Genomic DNA, 21,096 nt, shown 5'->3' with positions numbered 1-21,096 from the left:
TGACATGTTGCTGGCACAGAGGAGCACAGTAAAGGCAGCTCTCACGAGGGGTGCACATGCACATAGTAGCCAGAGGTGACAGTAAAGAACATAACAACAAAACTTGGGGAATGCCCAGTAAAGAGCTTGATGTCTGAGCTCAATGACAGAGAGCAGCAGAAGCTGCGAGATCGATTCTATAGTGAACAACACGGCTCCCTTCACCCGTCCTGCCTTCTTCTGGCCCCCTTACAGTTGTATCGCTGTACCCCCCTGATGGCGGCTCTGCACATCTATAAAGCCCTTTTTTCACACGGCTGTAGGGGGAAGCAGAGAGCACAGCACACTCCCTCGTAGTGCTGAGGTACAGATCACTGGGGATCGGGAGCTAGGCTCTTTCTCTACCATGATCTCCTGACACCCCTGAGGACCTCTGGTGGGACACCTCCGGTTGAGAAAGGCGGATATAGCTAAAATAATATAAATAGTAAAAAAAAAAAAAAAATGCAATGAAGTGTGTGTGTGTACATAATGTCATTGTACCAGTGGCGGAACTACCAGGGTCACAACAGTCGCACTTGCGACAGGGCCTTGGCATTCTGCCACTGTTGGGGGCCCCAAAGAAGTTGCTAGTTGCACGGCTCTAAGCTGACAGCGTCTATCTCATGGAACAGCACAGAGCCACCATTGACAGTTCTATCTCCCCCTCCATACTCTCTCGCACGGGATGAGAGAGGACACAGACGATCTGCTCCCCCTTCTCCCCTCTCCCCTCTCCTGTGTGTGCTTTGTGAGCAGTCAAGTGTGAAGCTAAGGAGCTCACATTTCCCGCAGAGCAAAACAAGAGGGGGGAAGGGGGAGAAGGGGGAGCAGATCGCTGTGTCCTTTCTCATCCAGTGCGAGAGAGGACAGAGGTGGAGAGAGAACTGTCAATGCCGGCTCTGTGCTGTTCTGAGAGAGACATGCTCTCCGCTCAGAGCCGTGCTGAGAAGGCAGATGGCACTGATAGGAGGCACTAATAAGAGGAAATGATGGGCACTGATAGGAGGAAATGATGGGCACAGATAGGAGGTACTAATGGGCACAGATAGGCTGCACTGATAGGTGGCATTGATGGGCACAAGTGAACACTGATAGGCAGAACTCATAGGTAGCATTGGTGAGCACTGATAGGTGGCATTGATGAGCACTGATAGGTGGCACTGATGGGTGCTGATAGGCAGCATTGATGGGCACTGATAGGTGGCACAGATGATTGGGGCATTGATTATCAGTGTAAACAATTTACTTGACAGTTAGGCCCCTTTCAGACTGAGGCAGGAGCTGCGGTGGCGGTATAACGCCGCTAAAAATAGCGGCGCTATACCGCCGGGATTGCCGTGGGATTCGGCCGCTAGCGGTGCGGTATTAACCCCCGCTAGCGGCCGATAAAGGGTTAATACCGCCCGCAATGCGCCTCTATAGAGGCGCATTGCGGGCGGTATTGCCGCGGTTTCCCATTGTTTTCAATGGGAAGGAGCGGTGAAGGAGCGGTATACATGCCGCTCCTCTCACCGCTCCAAAGATGCTGCTGACAGGAGATTTTTTTGTCTCCCGCCAGCGCATCGCCTCAGTGTGAAAGCCCTCGGGCTTTCACATTGAGTCTGCAGTGAAGGAGTTTTTCATGCGGGATAGCAGCGCTATTTTTAGCGCTGTACCGCCTGAAAAACTCCTCAATGTGAAAGGGGCCCTAAGGGCCACTGTGATTGCGCTGGATGCACGTTTCAGGGGGCACTTCGGAGGCAGGGTTCTGGGAGGCTGTCAATGGACACCCTCCCAAAATTGAAATATTGGCCCATCATGTTTTTTTTGCCATGGGGGCCTTGAAGGTTCTAGTTACGCCTCTGCACCGTACAATAAAATTGCAAAAAGTACTGAAAACAATCAGGCGGCTGGAATAGAAGTCATTGGCTACAAAAACCAAGTACTAAATCCAACTGAAAGGCCAAGCTGATAAATAAAATTGACTCTTAAAAATCAGTAGACCCCCCCCAGAAACCTGAGAGACCAAGCTGCTGCAATAAAACCATATAGCCATTCAAAGGAGTACTAAAAAAATAAAAAATAAAACACAAAAATTGGATTAAATGTCTCCTGGAATAAATAAAACGGATTCATTGCTTTATGGTGGCTCTGTGCTGTTCCATGAGATAGACGCTGTCAGCTTAGAGCCGTGCAACTAGCAACTTTGCTGGGGCCCCCAACAGTGGCAGAATGCCAAGGCCCTGTCGCAAGTACGACTGTTGTGACCCTGGTAGTTCCGCCACTGGTACAATGACATTATGTACACACACTTCATTGCATTTTTTATTTTTAGCTATATCAGAAAAGGTGCTACAGAAAACAAAAGGTGAGAGAGGACGGGGGACATAGGCCGGGTTCACATTTAAACACGGCCACAGTTTGCAGTCCGGCCTAATAACGCACAGGACCCTTTTCAAGACGGCACCGCGGCCGATCCCGGACATGTGTGAACCCACCTCCATTGAAAGCCAGTCTGATTCACACATAATGTGAATCGGAAGCTGTTAAAATTGCATCCAATTGGCATTTATGTGAACCCGGCCCAATTGGTTGCTAGGATGATTAATTACAAAGTGCTAAGAAACAAAGCTGTTGATATAAAAGGAATCAGCTACTGAAAAAAAAAAAAAAAAACAATTCGCCAAAAATGTAAGAAAACCAACCTGCTGAAACAAGACTATTTGGCAGCTCCATTTGAATCAGCCTGTCTGCATGTAAAGGAGAGCAGCAGCTGCAGACAATATAAGCCTAACAAGAGTGGTCCCGGTAGCTGATGACACGGATCAATGTTTCTGCTGATCACATGGATCAGGGTTTCTCAACCTTTTTCCAGTCGGGGCGCCCTTATTTTCAGCCTGGAGGCTTCCCAGTCTAAGGCTCAATTCACATTACTGTGTGTTAGAGCCAGGGCTGGACTGGGACAAAAATTTGGCCCTGGACTTCATCCAGACCGGCCCACTTTAATTCAATAAAATGCTGCCCCCACCCCCCCCCCCCAGAAAAATCACGCCCACCAAAAGGCCCCTACATCCATTGTTGTATATCATGAGAGGGTGAGAGAGAGGGGAATGAGAGAGAGAGAGAGGGTTGAGGGGAAGGGGGTGAGAGGGGGTGAGTGTAAGAAAAAGTGAGTCAGTGTAAAAGAGAGGGGGTGAGTGTAGGACCCCTTTTTACACTGAGGTGTTTTTTAGGCGCTTTTGGGCGCCTGTAAAGCGACTGAAAAACGCTTCCGCTGCAGTCCCAGTGTGAAAGCCTGAGTGCTTTCACACTGGGGCGCTGCCAGGGCGTTAAAAAAAGTCCTCCAAGCAGCATCTCTGTTTTAAAAAACGGCCCACTGAGCCATCGGCCCACCGGGAAACTCCCTGTAGTCCCTATGGCCAGTCCATCCCTGGTTAGAGCTGCACGATTAATTGTCAAGAATCGTTATCGCGATCTGTTTCCCGTTGCGATTCTTGACACAGGGTTTCGCGATCTTTGACATAAAAAGAATTTCCTCTCTGCTCTCAGCCAAAAGTCAAAGTCTGGGCAGCCTGCCAAGTTTTGAAAACACTCTTTATCAGTGGAATGTTAAGTCTAAACATTGAATCACATTGGGCTAGATTCAGCAAAGAATTACGCAAAGAAAGCTGCGCCGCCGTATCTACTTTCTGTATTCAGAAAGCTAGATACGCCGACATTAGCCTAAGATCCGACTGGCGTAATTCTATTACGCCGTCGTATCTTAGGGTGCATTCTCACGCTGGCCGCTAGGTGGCGCTGCCGTTGTTTTCGGCGTAGAATATGCAAATTACCTAGTTACGTCGATTCCCGGCGGTAGTTTTTTACGTCGTTTGCGTAAGGCTTTTTCGGCATAATGTTGCTCCTGCTATTAGGTGGCGCAGCCAATGTTAAAGCGGATGTGCCACGGGAAAATAATATTAAAAGCCAGCAGCTACAAATACTGCAGCTGCTGATTTTTAATATTAGGACACTTACCTGTCCTGGAGTCCAGCGCCGATCGCAGCAGAGGACAAGAGATCGCTCGTCTCTCTGCTGTTCCCCCCGCCATCCACGCTGAGGGAACCAGGAAGTGAAGCGCTGCGGCTTCACTGCCCGGTTCCCTACGGCGCATGCGCGAGTCGCGCCCGCCGATTGGCTCCCGCTGTGTGCTGGGAGCCGAGTGTTCCCAGCACACAACGGGGGGGGCGACGGGATGTGACGGAATGCCCGTCTTTTGCCCGTGAATGCCGGCCGGAAGTGGGTGCAAATACCTGTCTTTAGACACCGGAGGGGGGGAGGGTGCCGATCAGCGGGACTCCACTTTAGGGTGGAGAACCGCTTTAAGTATGGACGTCGTTCCCGCTTCGAAATTTGAATTTATTACGTCGTTTGCGTAAGTCGTTCGCGAATAGGGCTGGACGTAATTTACGTTCACGTCGAAAGCAATGACGATTTGCATCGGAATTTCGAGCATGCGCACTGGGATTTTTTCAAATGATGTTGAGGGGGGCGTGTTTTATTTTAATTAGGTTGACCCCGCGTATTTTACGTTTTTTAAAATACGCGGGGTCAACCTAAATTAAATAAAACACGCCCCCCCCAACATCATTTGAATGACGCGCACTTACGCCGGCCCCATTTACGCTACGCCGCCGTAAGTTAGGAGGCAAGTGCTTTGTGAATACAGCACTTGCCTCTCAAACTTACGGCGGTGCAGCGTAAATACGATACGCTGCGCCGCCGTAAGAAGGGGCGCAGCTACCTGAATCTAGCCCACTGACTTTTACATCAAAGGAATAGACTTCTGTATGTAAATTAGAAACGTTTAACCACTTAAACACCTGACAGCTCTTTTCAAGTTAAAATCATTATTTTCTTTGATAGAAAATTACTTAGAACCCCCAAACATTATATAATTTTTTAGTAGAGACCCTAGAGAATAAAATGGCGGTTGTTGCAATATTTTATGTTGCACTGTATTTGCGCAGCAGTCTTTTTAAATGCAATTTTTTTGGAAAAAATTACTTTAATGAATAAAAAAAAAAACTAGCCAGTAAAGTTAGCCCATTTTTTTTTTATAAATGTAAAAGATTTTACGCAGTGAGAATCGTGAGAGAATCGTGATCTTCATTCTAAGCAAAAAAATTGTGATTCTCATTTTGGCCAGAATCGTGCAGCTCTAGGGCCAGATTCACGTAGCTCAGCGGATCTATAGATCCGCTCGTTCTACGTGAATTAAGATCCGCTCCCGCAAGTTTAGGAGGCAAGTGGCTAATTCACAAACAACTTACCTCCAAACTTGCGACGGCGGATCCTAAATCCCCCGGCGGAATTAAAATTCCGCGGCTAGGGGAGTGTACTATTTAAATCAGGCGCGTTCCCGCGCCGATTTAAATGCGCAGGCGCCGTCGGGGGAATTTCCCGGCATGCATTGCTCCCACTGACGTCACTAGGACGTCAGTGGTTGCGACGTGAGCGGGACTTGCGACGCGCGTGTTCGTGAATCGGCGTACGCAAACGACGTAGGAAAATTCAAATTCGACGCGGGAACGCCGGCTATACTTAACATTGGCTGCGCCTGATAAAAGAAGGGGTAAGTATACGACGGAAAACCGCTACGGAAACGACGTAAGAACACTGCGACGGGTCCGCGTACGTTCGTGAATTTGCGTATCTCGCTGATTTACATATTATTTATCGTAAATCAGCGGGAACGCCCCCGGCACCATTTTTAAATTGAAAAAAAGATCCGACAGTGTAACACATTGTAACACTGTCAGATCTTAGCCCTATCTATACGTAACTGATTCTATGAATCAGGCGCATAGATAGGACCAGTTTACGTCAGAGATACGACGGTGTATCTGTAGATACACCGTCGTATCTTTTTGTGAATCTGGTCCCTACTAGTGTGTGCCACGGAATGTGCAAAAAGAATCCAAAAAAAATCGCACATGTGTTCCTAACTTACGGCGGTGTAGCGTAAATGGGGCCGGCGTAAGCACGCCTAATTCAAATGATGATGAGGGGGCGTGTTTTATTTAAATGAATGGTGACCCCGCGTATTTTACGTTTTTTACGAACGGCGCATGCGCCGTTCGTGAAAGAATCCCAGTGCGCATGCTCAAAATTCCGCCGCAAATCGTCATTGCTTTCGACGTGAACGTAAATTACGTCCAGCCCTATTCGCGAACGACTTACGCAAACGACGTAAAATATTCAAATTTCGAAGCGGGAACGACGTCCATACTTAACATTGGCTGCGCCTCCTAATAGCAGGAGTAACCTTACGTCTAAAAAGCCTAACGTAAACGACGTAAATAAATTGCGCCGGGCGTACGTACGTTTGTGAATCGGCGTATCTAGGTCATTTGCATATTCTACGCCGAAAACAACGGAAGCGCCCCTAGCGGCCAGCGTAAAATTGCACACAATTATACGCCGCCGTATTCAAGTTACGTCGGCGGAGGAAGCCTATTTTTTGAACGTATCTGCCTTTGAGAATTGGCGTAAAATTGCACACAATTATACGCCGCCGTATTCAAGTTACGTCGGCAGAGGAAGCCTATTTTTTGAACGTATCTGCCTTTGAGAATTGGCGTAAAGATACGACGGCGCAGATTTGAAATTACGGCGGCGTATCTGGAGATTCGACGCCGTAACTTCTACCTGAATCTAGCCCACTGCTTTTCACTAGACACACAGGGGTGTCATTCACTCCTACTGGTACCCCCAAGCATTGGCAAATGTGGTGCATTTTCGATGCCGTGTTTCTGCGGGGAAGCCCACTGAAATGAGTTTGCTGTCCTATACGCAGCACACAGATGTGAACCAAGGGCTTGTTCAACTATGAGATTGAGGGGGGGGGGTAAAACCACACGCTTTAGGTGCGTGGCTAGGGATGAGCTCCAGCGTGTTCGCATCGTACACGTGCAGGGCCCATTAGGAAGTCTGCACGGCGCTGCGCTAATCACAGCCAGGGAGACATTGTCCCAATGATCGACTGCTGAGATCAGGAAATGTCTCCCTGGCTGTGATTAGCGCAGCGCCGTGCACACTTCCTGGCGGGCCCTTTTCAGGTGTACGATGCGAACACGCTGGAGCGCATCCCTAGCTGTGGCCTGCGGCTGGAAATATACCCCCCAGGTGAATGGAGCTGTACTGCAGCTACCCTGAAAAGCAGTACTGTACCTTCACTCTTCCTGCTGGGTACTGCACTGTAGGGGGAGGTAGAGAGCTCAGCACACAATGTGCAGGACACCTCTCCCTTGCTTTCACTTTCTTAGTTGTAAAGACATAGGCCCGGATTCACAGAGCACTTGGTCCGACGTATCTCAAGATACGCCGTCGTAAGTACAAATGTGCGCCGTCGTATATATGTGCCGACCAACAAACTAAGATACGCCTAAAAATAGGCTTCATCCGACTGACGTAACTTGCCTACGCCGGTGGAGGGCGCATATTTACGCTGGACGTATTTGGCGCTCCCATTGATTTTCTATGCACATATGCAAATTAGGGAGATACGTGGATTCACGAACGTACTTGCGCCCGGCGCATAATATACGCGGTTTGCGTAAGTCGTACGTCCGGCGTAAAGTTATTCCCCATATATGAGGCGCAACCCGTGCAAAGGTATGGACCAGGGAACATAAGCCGTCGTATTTTACGCAGTTTACGTTGGACGTGAATATGGCTGGGCGTAGGTTACATTCACGCCGTAGGCAGTGATCCGGCGTATCTTAGGCAGTTGTTCCGACGTGATTGTGAGCATGCGCACTGGGATGGTCCACGGGACAGCGCATGCGCCGTTCGTTATATGTATCTGTCTGGCACTCGGCCCATCATTTGCATGGGGTCGCGCCTCATTAGCATGCCTCACGCCCACTTCCACCTACGCCGGCTTACGCCTTCGAAACCCAGCGCAGATTTGAGAGCAAGTGCTTTGTGAATTCGATGCTTGCCTCTCTGCGCTGCGTCGGCGTAGCGTACAAAAGATACGCTACGGCGGCATAAATATGCGCCGTTGTGTGTGAATCCGGGCCATAGCTCCCAACTGTCCCTGATTTGGAGCAATGTCCCTCTGTCCCTCTTTCCTCCTCATGTGTCCCACATTTTGGTCTGATCTATATAGTTTATATAAAATGCACTTTTTATCTTTCAAATAGTGTTTCTCAAACCTTTCATCTGATTTCTAAATTGCTGCATTTGTAAATTTGAAAAGCCAATATAAAGGAACAGTAGTGGTAAAAAAGCACTTGTGGTTTTAACCAATAATTTTTCTTTTGTATAATTCTCCTTTAAGGGGGTGTGGCAGAAGCCTACATACTTTTGCTAATAGGTGTCCCTCATTCCCATCTCAAAAAGTTGGGAGGTATGTATATATATATATATATATAGACAGAGAGAGAGAGGTTGGCTAGGTCCGGTGAAGGGGGCAAAGAGGGTAAGTGCACTTTGTTTTAAAGTGCATTTATGCTTTAAAGCAGGGGTCTCCAAACTTTCTAAACAAAGCTCCGGTTTACTGTCGATCAGACTTTAGGAGGGCCAGACTGCGGCCAGTTGAAATATAAAATGCTCCAGTGTCAGTAGGAGTAGACAATGTCTCAGGCTTGGTGGTCAGTGGGAGTAAAAAAATAATATTGCGCCTGTCTTCAATAGGAGGAGAAATAGTGCCCGATCTTGCCCCTGGAGGACGTCAACATATAACGAAGCGCGTAGGACGGAGTTACGTGCTGATGTCACTGTTACTCTTGTGTCCTGGAAGGACAAGTTTTGTGTATGTGTGCCGACCTACGCATACACAATAAAGAGAAAGTAAACCCTGATATGTCTCCCTGCAAAGGTAAAGCATAATGGTCTACTATGCATCGCATTATGTGACACTTACCTGCAGGAGAAGCCCGCGATGTCACCGTTTTCCTCCATAGCAGCGAGCATCCATTCTTCACCCCTCTTCTTCCGGGGCCCCGAACTCTGGCTCTGTGACTAGCCCGAGGCGCGTGACGTCACTCCCATGCATGCGCGCGGGCAGTGCCGATTCTGACCTCCCTGGGGCCCTAAGCAAAATTCTGCTAAGGGGCCCTCTACCTGACCCGTAATGCCGTGAGCTATGTAAACCATTTGCCATTGCCACAAACAGTCACACCTGACATTTCTTTGCTCCCAATACAATCCTCCCTCCTTTAAACAAAACAGTCAAAGAATAAGTACAATATAGAACAGAATGAGCACCCAGCAGGGAGACCAGAGGATTGGGATGTGGGCAGAACTGTCATTGTCTTACCTCTTTGCTGGCTCCTCATCACTGACCTGTGCGAGCAGCCATCTTGCTTCATGGGGTTCTTGTAACCTGCCACACCCTGCGGCTCCTCCTTTCCACTGGGAGGAGCTGGCTGCTCAGCATATATATATGACGGCAGCTGCAGCATTTCCTCGCTTGGGCCTCTTCGTCTGACACCTCTCCTGTGATCGTGCTGCCTGCTCCTGGTTTTCGACCCAGCTTCGGTCGTCCCTTCTGGTTCCTGATTCCCGGCTTCGTTTCACCCCGTCTCTGGCTACAGACCCCGGCTTGGCTGACTCTCATCCCTGGCTATCGACCCTGGCACCGTTGGACGACTCTTCTGGCTGTTTCGATCATCTGTGTGGACTTTGACCTTGCTGTTTGGTTTCCAATAAAATCTTCTTATTCATTTATCTGTTTTGTACGTCTGATTCATGCTTCCATGACATTAGGCCCAAGCCATGAATCCTGACGGTACAGGGCCATCCTCACTACCCATGCTGGTCGCCAGACTTGATCAGCAGGATCACCTGCTGGGTCAGTTCGCTCAGGCGTTGCAAACCCTGCTTGCACGCACTGCTCATCTCGCTTCTGCTGCTGATAGGCCGGTTGTCGCTCCTGTTACCGCTCCTTCTGCCGCTCCGGTTGTTGCGCCTGAGTCTACCCCGGCACCCGTTGTTGCGCCTGCGGTGTCTCGGGGTATGACCGTTTCTGCCCCCCTCCCGCAGAGCTTTGGGGGCGAGCCAACTCAGTGCCGAGGCTTCCTGGGGTTGACGTGCCTGGGGGTGAGCCCATACAGCTGGGGTTTGCTCGCCTGTCTGAGGGGGAGAGGGCACTTCGGAGACGTGAGGGTCATTGCATGTACTGCAGCCTCAGTGGGCATTTTCGGTTGGGGACAGATCTTAAGTGGAGTTTCTTCGTCCCCGGTTTTCCAAGCTGATAAATCACTGCTCACCGTTGTCCTCTCCTGGGCCGGGGGCTCGGTGGCGGCCCAGGCGTTGGTGGATTTTGGTGCTGGTGGCCTTTTCATCGACAGTAAGTTTGCTGCCGCAAACTCCATTTCTCTGCAGGCTCGAGTTTCTCCGCTGGTACTTGAGGCGATTGACGGCTGACTCGTTCGGCCGCCGCAGGTGACTCATGAGACCCTTCCATTGGGACCGTTCACAGGGAATCGGTCTGTCTTCAGGTCATTTCGTCTCCTCACTACTACTCCTCACTACTCGGTGGTCTTGGGGTACCCCTGGCTCCAGAGGCACAATCCGATTTTCGATCGGAGATCGGCTGAGATCCTCTCGTGGTCCCCACAGTGTGGGGCTAGTCGCATCCATGGGCCTGTCAAGGTGTTGTGTGCCTCCTCGGACTCCGTGTTGCCCTCTGAATACAGGGAGTACCTGGATGTATTCGATAAGGTGCGCGCTGGTGCCCTGCCTCCGCACCGCCCATATGATTGTGCCATAGATTTACAACCTGGTGCCATTCCTCCTCGTGGCAGGGTATATCCACTGTCGGTTGCTGAGAATGAAGCCATGGAGGAGTACGTGAGGGAGGAGCTTTCCCGGGGGCACATTCGCAAATCCTCTTCCCCAGCGGGGGCTGGATTTTTTTTTGTAAAGAAGAAGGGCAGAGAATTGAGGCCTTGCATCGACTATAGGGGCCTAAATCGCATCACGATTAAGAATGCATACCCGATTCCGTTGATTTCCAAGTTGTTCGATCGTCTCAAGGGGGCAACGGTCTTTACCAAACTCGACTTGAGGGCTGCGTATAACCTTGTAAGGATCAGGGAGGGTGATGAGTGGATGACCGCGTTCAACACCAGGACCGGTCATTACGAATGCCTGGTTATGCCCTTTGGGTTGTGCAATGCGCCCGCAGTCTTTCAGGAATTTATCAATGATGTTTTTCGTGACCTGTTGCAGCAGTGCGTAGTGGTCTACCTGGATGACATCTTGGTATACTCTGAATCCGTGGAGGTCCACATTCTGGACGTCAAGCGAGTGTTGCAACGGTTAATAGAGAACAAGCTTTTCTGTAAGCTTGAGAAATGCGAATTTCACCGGTCCCAGGTAACCTTCTTAGGTTACATCATTTCCGCGGAGGGGTTCTCCATGGACCCTGAGAAGGTTTCGGCAGTCCTACAGTGGCCACAGCCCACTGGTCTTCGTTCCCTGCAGCGCTTTTTGGGCTTCGCCAATTATTATCGGAAGTTCATCAGGGACTTCTCCATGCTGGCCAAGCCTCTCACGGATCTGACCAGGAAGGGCAGTAATTCCCATGATTGGCCGGCCGAGGCCATCCTGGCTTTTGAGGCTCTAAAATCAACCTTTGCTTCGGCTCCAATACTGTCTCATCCCAATCCTGGGTTGCCCTTCGTCCTTGAGGTCGATGCGTCTGAGACGGGAGTAGGCGCCCTTCTGTCTCAGCGTCGGACACCAGAGGGATCTCTGCTTCCCTGTGGGTTCTTCTCCAGGAAACTGTCTCCCGCTGAATGCAACTACCAGATTGGTGACAGAGAGCTGTTAGCTATCGTACAGGCTCTCAAAGAATGGAGGCACTTGCTCGAGGGTTCTGTGGTCCCGGTTCTCATCCTGACGGACCACAAGAACCTGACGTACCTTTCGGAGGCCAAGAGATTGACACCCCGTCAGGCCAGATGGGCTCTGTTCCTGTCACGCTTTAATTACGTGGTCTCCTACTTACCCGGTTCCAAGAACGTCAGGGCGGATGCCTTATCACGTCAATACTCCGAGCTGTCCAAAGAGGATTCGATACCGACTTCGGTCATACCTCCAAATCAGATCCTGGCTGCCATCCGTACCAGCTTGACCTCTCCCCTTGGAGAGCAGATTCTGGCAGCCCAATCTGGCGCTCCCTCTGGGAGACCCAATGGTAGGTGCTTCGTGCCTGAGGAGTTGCGTACCCGGCTGTTGCGGACCTACCACAACTCCAAGACCGCGGGGCATCCTGGAAAGAATCAGCTGTCCTGGGCTGTCTCACGCTTATTCTGGTGGCCTTCTCTACGGTCCGATATTGCCGCATATGTAGCGGCATGCTCTGTTTGTGCCCAGAATAAATCCCCTCGGCATCTTCCGTTGGGACTTCTACAACCCATTCCCAATGGGGAGCGCCCATGGTCACACCTGGGGATGGACTTCATTGTGGACCTTGCTGTGTCCCGAGGCCATAGGTCATTCTCATGATTGTGGATCGGTTCTCCAAAATGTGCCACTGTGTTCCATTCAAGAAGTTACCCACTGCACAGGAGTTGGCCACGGTTTTCGCCAGGGAGGTCTTCCGGTTACACAGTTTGCCTAAAGAGATAGTTTCGGATTGAGGGAGTCAGTTTGTGTCCAGGTTCTGGCGTGCTTTTTGCTCTCAGTTGGGTATTCGACTCTCCTTCTCTTCGGCTTACCACCCTCAGTCCAATGGGGCCGCAGAGCGATCCAATCAAGCCCTGGAGCAATTTCTTCATTGCCATGTCTCTGATCATCAGGATGATTGGGTTGACCTTCTGCCATGGGCTGAGTTTGCCAGGAACACGGCGGTTAACTCTTCCTCTGGGATGTCTCCCTTCATGGCCAATTATGGGTTCCAACCTGCCGTATTACCAGAGTCATTCTCTCCCCAAGATGTTCCGGCTGTGGAGAGCCACCTTTCTGCCCTACGTGCTTCATGGGTACAGATTCAGAGGTCCCTTAGGGTCTCTGCGCAGCGCCAGAAGCTCCAGGCTGATCGCAGACGGTTGCCTGCTCCTTCCTACCAGGTCGGAGATCGTGTATGGTTGTCCACTCGCAATCTCAACCTCCGAGTGCCCACTCCCAAGCTGGTCCCTTCCGTGTGCTCCGCAGGGTGAACCCGGTTGCCTATGCTCTCGCGCTTCCACCTGGTATGCGGATTTCCAATGTGTTTCACGTTTCCCTGTTGAAACCACTAATATGCAATCGTTTCACCTCCTCAGTTCCTCGGCCTCGTCCTGTCCAGGTGGGCGATCATGAAGAATACGAGGTGAGCGATATCCTGGACTCACGCTTGGTCCGTGGCCGGTTGCAGTTCTTGGTCCACTGGCGTGGGTATGGTCCAGAGGAGCGTTCCTGGGTTCCCTCCGCAGATGTCCAGGCTCCTGTCCTCCTCCGAGCCTTCCACGCGCGCTTTCCTCAGAAGACGTATTTTGTGCCGCGGAGAAGGGGCCCTTGAGGGGGAGGTACTGTCATGGTCTTACCTCTTTGCTGGCTCCTCATCACTGACCTGTGCGAGCAGCCATCTTGCTTCATGGGGTTCTTGTAACCTGCCACACCCTGCGGCTCCTCCTTTCCACTGGGAGGAGCTGGCTGCTCAGCATATATATATGACGGCAGCTGCAGCATTTCCTCGCTTGACACCTCTCCTGTGATCGTGCTGCCTGCTCCTGGTTTTCGACCCGGCTTCGGTCGTCCCTTCTGGTTCCTGATTCCCGGCTTCGTTTCACCCCGTCTCTGGCTACAGCCCCCGGCTTGGCTGACTCTCATCCCTGGCTATCGACCCTGGCACCGTTGGACGACTCTTCTGGCTGTTTCGATCATCTGTGTGGACTTTGACCTTGCTGTTTGGTTTCCAATAAAATCTTCTTATTAATTTATCTGTTTTGTACGTCTGATTCATGCTTCCGTGACAAGAACACAGAACCCAGCAGGGAGACCAGAGGATTAGGATGTGGGCAGAACACAGAACCCAGCAGGGAGACCAGAGGATAAGGATGTGGGGAGAACACAGAACCCAGCAGGGAGACCAGAGGATAAGGATGTGGATAGAACACAGCACCCAGCAGGGAGACCAGAGGATAAGGATGTGGGGAGAACACAGAACCCAGCAGGGAGACCAGAGGATAAGGATGTGGGCAGAACACAGCACCCAGCAGGGAGACCAGAGGATAAGGATGTGGGGAGAACACAGAACCCAGCAGGGAGACCAGAGGATAAGGATGTGGATAGAACACAGCACCCAGCAGGGAGACCAGAGGATAAGGATGTGGGCAGAACACAGAACCCAGCAGGGAGACCATAGGATAAGGATGTGGGCAGAACACAGAACCCAGCAGGGAGACCAGAGGATAAGGATGTGGGCAGAACACAGCAGAGAGACCAGAGGATAAGGATGTGGATAGAACACAGCACCCAGCAGGGAGACCAGAGGATAAGGATGTGGGCAGAACACAGAACCCAGCAGAGAGACTAGAGGATAAGGATGTGGGCAGAACACAGCACCCAGCAGGGAGACCAGAGGATAAGGATGTGGATAGAACACAGCACCCAGCAGGGAGACCAGAGGATAAGGATGTGGGCAGAACACAGAACCCAGCAGAGAGACCAGACGATAAGGATGTGGGCAGAACACAGAACCCAGCAGGGAGACCAGGGGATAAGGATGTGGATAGAACACAGCACCCAGCAGGGAGACCAGAGGATAAGGATGTGGGCAGAACACAGAACCCAGCAGAGAGACCAGAGGATAAGGATGTGGGCAGAACACAGCACCCAGCAGGGAGACCAGAGGATAAGGATATGGGCAGAACACATCACCCAGCAGGGAGACCAGAGGATAAGGATGTGGGCAGAACACAGAACCCAGCAGGGAGACCAGAGGATAAGGATGTGGGCAGAACACAGCATACAGCAGGGAGACCAGAGGATTAGGATGTGGGCAGAACACAGCATACAGCAGGGAGACCAGAGGACAAGGATGTGGGCAGAACACAGAACCCAGCAGGAAGACCAGATGATAAGGATGTGGGCAGAACACAGCATACAGCAGGGAGACCAGAGGACAAGGATGTGGGCAGAACACATCACCCAGCAGGGAGACCAGAGGATTAGGATGTGGGCAGAACACATCACCCAGCAGGGAGACCAGAGGATAAGGATGTGGGCAGAACACAGAACCCAGCAGGGAGACCAGAGGATAAGGATGTGGATAGAAAACAGCACCCAGCAGGGAGACCAGAGGATAAGTATGTGGGCAGAACACAGAACCCAGCAGGGAGACCATAGGATAAGGATGTGGGCAGAACACAGCACCCAGCAGGGAGACCAGAGGATAAGGATGTGGGGAGAACACAGAACCCAGCAGGGAGACCAGAGGATAAGGATGTGGATAGAACACAGCACCCAGCAGGGAGACCAGAGGATAAGGATGTGGGCAGAACCCAGAACCCAGCAGGGAGACCAGAGGATAAGGATGTGGGCAGAACACAGAACCCAGTAGGGAGACCAGAGGATAAGGATGTGGGCAGAACACAGAACCCAGCAGAGAGACCAGAGGATAAGGATGTGGGCAGAACACAGAACTCAGCAGGGAGACCAAAGGATAAGGATGTGGATAGAACACAGCACCCAGCAGGGAGACCAGAGGATAAGGATGTGGGCAGAACACAGAACCCAGCAGAGAGACTAGAGGATAAGGATGTGGGCAGAACACAGCACCCAGCAGGGAGACCAGAGGATAAGGATGTGGATAGAACACAGAACCCAGCAGGGAGACCAGAGGATAAGGATGTGGGCAGAACACAGCATACAGCAGGGAGACCAGAGCGTAAGAACACAGAACCCAGCAGGAAGACCAGAGGATTAGGATGTGGGCAGAACACAGCACCCAGCAGGGAGACCAGAGGATAAGGATGTGGGCAGAACACAGCACCCAGCAGGGAGACCAGAGGATAAGGATGTGGGCAGAACACATCACCCAGCAGGGAGACCAGAGGATAAGGATGTGGGCAGAACACAGAACCCAGCAGGGAGACCAGAGGATAAGGATGTGGGGAGAACACAGAACCCAGCAGGGAGACCAGAGGATAAGGATGTGGATAGAACACAGCACCCAGCAGGGAGACCAGAGGATAAGGATGTGGGCAGAACACAGAACCCAGCAGGGAGACCATAGGATAAGGATGTGGGCAGAACACAGAACCCAGCAGGGAGACCAGAGGATAAGGATGTGGGCAGAACACAGAACCCAGCAGGGAGACCAGAGGATAAGGATGTGGGCAGAACACAGCAGAGAGACCAGAGGATAAGGATGTGGGCAGAACACAGAACTCAGCAGGGAGACCAGAGGATAAGGATGTGGATAGAACACAGCACCCAGCAGGGAGACCAGAGGATAAGGATGTGTTAGCAGAACACAGAACCCAGCAGATAGACTAGAGGATAAGGATGTGGGCTGAACACAGCACCCAGCAGGGAGACCAGAGGATAAGGATGTGGATAGAACACAGCACCCAGCAGGGAGACCAGAGGATAAGGATGTGGGCAGAACACAGAACCCAGCAGAGAGACCAGACGATAAGGATGTGGGCAGAACACAGAACCCAGCAGGGAGACCAGGGGATAAGGATGTGGATAGAACACAGCACCCAGCAGGGAGACCAGAGGATAAGGATGTGGGCAGAACACAGAACCCAGCAGAGAGACCAGAGGATAAGGATGTGGGCAGAACACAGCACCCAGCAGGGAGACCAGAGGATAAGGATATGGGCAGAACACATCACCCAGCAGGGAGACCAGAGGATAAGGATGTGGGCAGAACACAGAACCCAGCAGGGAGACCAGAGGATAAGGATGTGGGCAGAACACAGCATACAGCAGGGAGACCAGAGGATTAGGATGTGGGCAGAACACAGCATACAGCAGGGAGACCAGAGGACAAGGATGTGGGCAGAACACATCACCCAGCAGGGAGACCAGAGGATTAGGATGTGGGCAGAACACATCACCCAGCAGGGAGACCAGAGGATAAGGATGTGGGCAGAACACAGAACCCAGCAGGGAGACCAGAGGATAAGTATGTGGGCAGAACACAGAACCCAGCAGGGAGACCATAGGATAAGGATGTGGGGAGAACACAGAACCCAGCAGGGAGACCAGAGGATAAGGATGTGGATAGAACACAGCACCCAGCAGGGAGACCAGAGGATAAGGATGTGGGCAGAACACAGAACCCAGTAGGGAGACCAGAGGATAAGGATGTGGGCAGAACACAGAACCCAGCAGGGAGACCAGAGGATAAGGATGTGGGCAGAACACAGAACCCAGCAGGGAGACCAGAGGATAAGGATGTGGGCAGAACACAGAACCCAGCAGAGAGACCAGAGGATAAGGATGTGGGCAGAACACAGAACCCAGCAGGGAGACCAGAGGATAAGGATGTGGGCAGAACACAGCACCCAGCAGGGAGACCAGAGGATAAGGATGTGGATAGAACACAGCACCCAGCAGGGAGACCAGAGGATAAGGATGTGGGCAGAACACAGAACCCAGCAGAGAGACCAGAGGATAAGGATGTGGGCAGAACACAGAACCCAGCAGGGAGACCAGGGGATAAGGATGTGGATAGAACACAGCACCCAGCAGGGAGACCAGAGGATAAGGATGTGGGCAGAACACAGAACCCAGCAGAGAGACCAGAGGATAAGGATGTGGGCAGAACACAGCACCCAGCAGGGAGACCAGAGGATAAGGATATGGGCAGAACACATCACCCAGCAGGGAGACCAGAGGATAAGGATGTGGGCAGAACACAGAACCCAGCAGGGAGACCAGAGGATAAGGATGTGGGCAGAACACAGCATACAGCAGGGAGACCAGAGGATTAGGATGTGGGCAGAACACAGCATACAGCAGGGAGACCAGAGGACAAGGATGTGGGCAGAACACAGAACCCAGCAGGAAGACCAGATGATAAGGATGTGGGCAGAACACAGCATACAGCAGGGAGACCAGAGGACAAGGATGTGGGCAGAACACATCACCCAGCAGGGAGACCAGAGGATAAGGATGTGGGCAGAACACATCACCCAGCAGGGAGACCAGAGGATTAGGATGTGGGCAGAACTCATCACCCAGCAGGGAGACCAGAGGATAAGGATGTGGATAGAAAACAGCACCCAGCAGGGAGACCAGAGGATAAGTATGTGGGCAGAACACAGAACCCAGCAGGGAGACCATAGGATAAGGATGTGGGGAGAACACAGAACCCAGCAGGGAGACCAGAGGATAAGGATGTGGATAGAACACAGCACCCAGCAGGGAGACCAGAGGATAAGGATGTGGGCAGAACCCAGCAGGGAGACCATAGGATAAGGATGTGGGCAGAACACAGAACCCAGTAGGGAGACCAGAGGATAAGGATGTGGGCAGAACACAGAACCCAGCAGGGAGACCAGAGGATAAGGATGTGGGCAGAACACAGCACCCAGCAGGGAGACCAGAGGATAAGGATGTGGGCAGAACACAGAACCCAGCAGAGAGACCAGACGATAAGGATGTGGGCAGAACACAGAACCCAGCAGGGAGACCAGGGGATAAGGATGTGGATAGAACACAGCACCCAGCAGGGAGACCAGAGGATAAGGATGTGGGCAGAACACAGAACCCAGCAGAGAGACCAGAGGATAAGGATGTGGGCAGAACACAGCACCCAGCAGGGAGACCAGAGGATAAGGATGTGGGCAGAACACAGCATACAGCAGGGAGACCAGAGGATAAGGATGTGGGCAGAACACATCACCCAGCAGGGAGACCAGAGGATAAGGATGTGGGCAGAACACAGAACCCAGCAGGGAGACCAGAGGATAAGGATGTGGGCAGAACACAGCATACAGCAGGGAGACCAGAGGATTAGGATGTGGGCAGAACACAGCATACAGCAGGGAGACCAGAGGACAAGGATGTGGGCAGAACACAGAACCCAGCAGGAAGACCAGATGATAAGGATGTGGGCAGAACACAGCATACAGCAGGGAGACCAGAGGACAAGGATGTGGGCAGAACACATCACCCAGCAGGGAGACCAGAGGATTAGGATGTGGGCAGAACACATCACCCAGCAGGGAGACCAGAGGATAAGGATGTGGGCAGAACACAGAACCCAGCAGGGAGACCAGAGGATAAGGATGTGGATAGAAAACAGCACCCAGCAGGGAGACCAGAGGATAAGTATGTGGGCAGAACACAGAACCCAGCAGGGAGACCATAGGATAAGGATGTGGGGAGAACACAGAACCCAGCAGGGAGACCAGAGGATAAGGATGTGGATAGAACACAGCACCCAGCAGGGAGACCAGAGGATAAGGATGTGGGCAGAACCCAGAACCCAGCAGGGAGACCATAGGATAAGGATGTGGGCAGAACACAGAACCCAGTAGGGAGACCAGAGGATAAGGATGTGGGCAGAACACAGAACCCAGCAGGGAGACCAGAGGATAAGGATGTGGGCAGAACACAGAACCCAGCAGGGAGACCAGAGGATAAGGATGTGGGCAGAACACAGAACCCAGCAGAGAGACCAGAGGATAAGGATGTGGGCAGAACACAGAACCCAGCAGGGAGACCAGAGGATAAGGATGTGGGCAGAACACAGAACTCAGCAGGGAGACCAAAGGATAAGGATGTGGGTAGAACACAGCACCCAGCAGGGAGACCAGAGGATAAGGATGTGGGCAGAACACAGAACCCAGCAGAGAGACTAGAGGATAAGGATGTGGGCAGAACACAGCATACAGCAGGGAGACCAGAGCGTAAGAACACAGAACCCAGCAGGAAGACCAGAGGATTAGGATGTGGGCAGAACACAGCACCCAGCAGGGAGACCAGAGGATAAGGATGTGGGCAGAACACAGAACCCAGCAGAGAGACTAGAGGATAAGGATGTGGGCAGAACACAGCATACAGCAGGGAGACCAGAGCGTAAGAACACAGAACCCAGCAGGAAGACCAGAGGATTAGGATGTGGGCAGAACACAGCACCCAGCAGGGAGACCATAGGATAAGGATGTGGGCAGAACACAGAACCCAGCAGGGAGACCAGAGGATAAGGATGTGGGCAGAACACAGAACCCAGCAGGGAGACCAGAGGATAAGGATGTGGGGAGAACACAGAACCCAGCAGGGAGACCAGAGGATAAGGATGTGGATAGAACACAGCACCCAGCAGGGAGACCAGAGGATAAGGATGTGGGCAGAACACAGAACCCAGCAGGGAGACCATAGGATAAGGATGTGGGCAGAACACAGAACCCAGCAGGGAGACCAGAGGATAAGGATGTGGGCAGAACACAGAACCCAGCAGGGAGACCAGAGGATAAGGATGTGGGCAGAACACAGCAGAGAGACCAGAGGATAAGGATGTGGGCAGAACACAGAACTCAGCAGGGAGACCAGAGGATAAGGATGTGGATAGAACACAGCACCCAGCAGGGAGACCAGAGGATAAGGATGTGTTAGCAGAACACAGAACCCAGCAGATAGACTAGAGGATAAGGATGTGGGCTGAACACAGCACCCAGCAGGGAGACCAGAGGATAAGGATGTGGATAGAACACAGCACCCAGCAGGGAGACCAGAGGATAAGGATGTGGGCAGAACACAGAACCCAGCAGAGAGACCAGACGATAAGGATGTGGGCAGAACACAGAACCCAGCAGGGAGACCAGGGGATAAGGATGTGGATAGAACACAGCACCCAGCAGGGAGACCAGAGGATAAGGATGTGGGCAGAACACAGAACCCAGCAGAGAGACCAGAGGATAAGGATGTGGGCAGAACACAGCACCCAGCAGGGAGACCAGAGGATAAGGATATGGGCAGAACACATCACCCAGCAGGGAGACCAGAGGATAAGGATGTGGGCAGAACACAGAACCCAGCAGGGAGACCAGAGGATAAGGATGTGGGCAGAACACAGCATACAGCAGGGAGACCAGAGGATTAGGATGTGGGCAGAACACAGCATACAGCAGGGAGACCAGAGGACAAGGATGTGGG

At 51.9% G+C, this 21,096-nt stretch overlaps 1 protein-coding gene across 4 annotated transcripts in view; it reads right to left on the bottom strand.

Annotated features, from left to right (window-relative positions):
• LOC120933327 (E3 ubiquitin/ISG15 ligase TRIM25-like) overlaps window positions 1-21,096 on the bottom strand; it is a 31,472-nt gene that overhangs the window by 5,672 nt on the left and 4,704 nt on the right. The window contains exon 1 of one of the 4 annotated variants that reach the window (XM_040346483.1): window positions 9,308-9,434. The exons of 1 other annotated variant lie outside the window; for it this stretch is intronic. The gene's annotated coding sequence lies outside the window, so the exon portion shown is untranslated. Of the gene's footprint in view, window positions 1-2,705; window positions 2,789-7,212; window positions 7,236-9,307; window positions 9,435-21,096 lie in introns of those variants that run through there. 2 more of the 4 variants (XM_040346485.1, XM_040346482.1) reach the window with 2 other exon arrangements.

The sequence above is a fragment of the Rana temporaria genome, chromosome 3 (assembly GCF_905171775.1).
Source record: "Rana temporaria chromosome 3, aRanTem1.1, whole genome shotgun sequence".
In the NCBI taxonomy this organism is placed as follows: Eukaryota; Metazoa; Chordata; class Amphibia; order Anura; family Ranidae; genus Rana; species Rana temporaria.
Note: the sequence above shows the minus strand (reverse complement) of the source record. Positions and strands in the feature narration are given on the sequence as shown.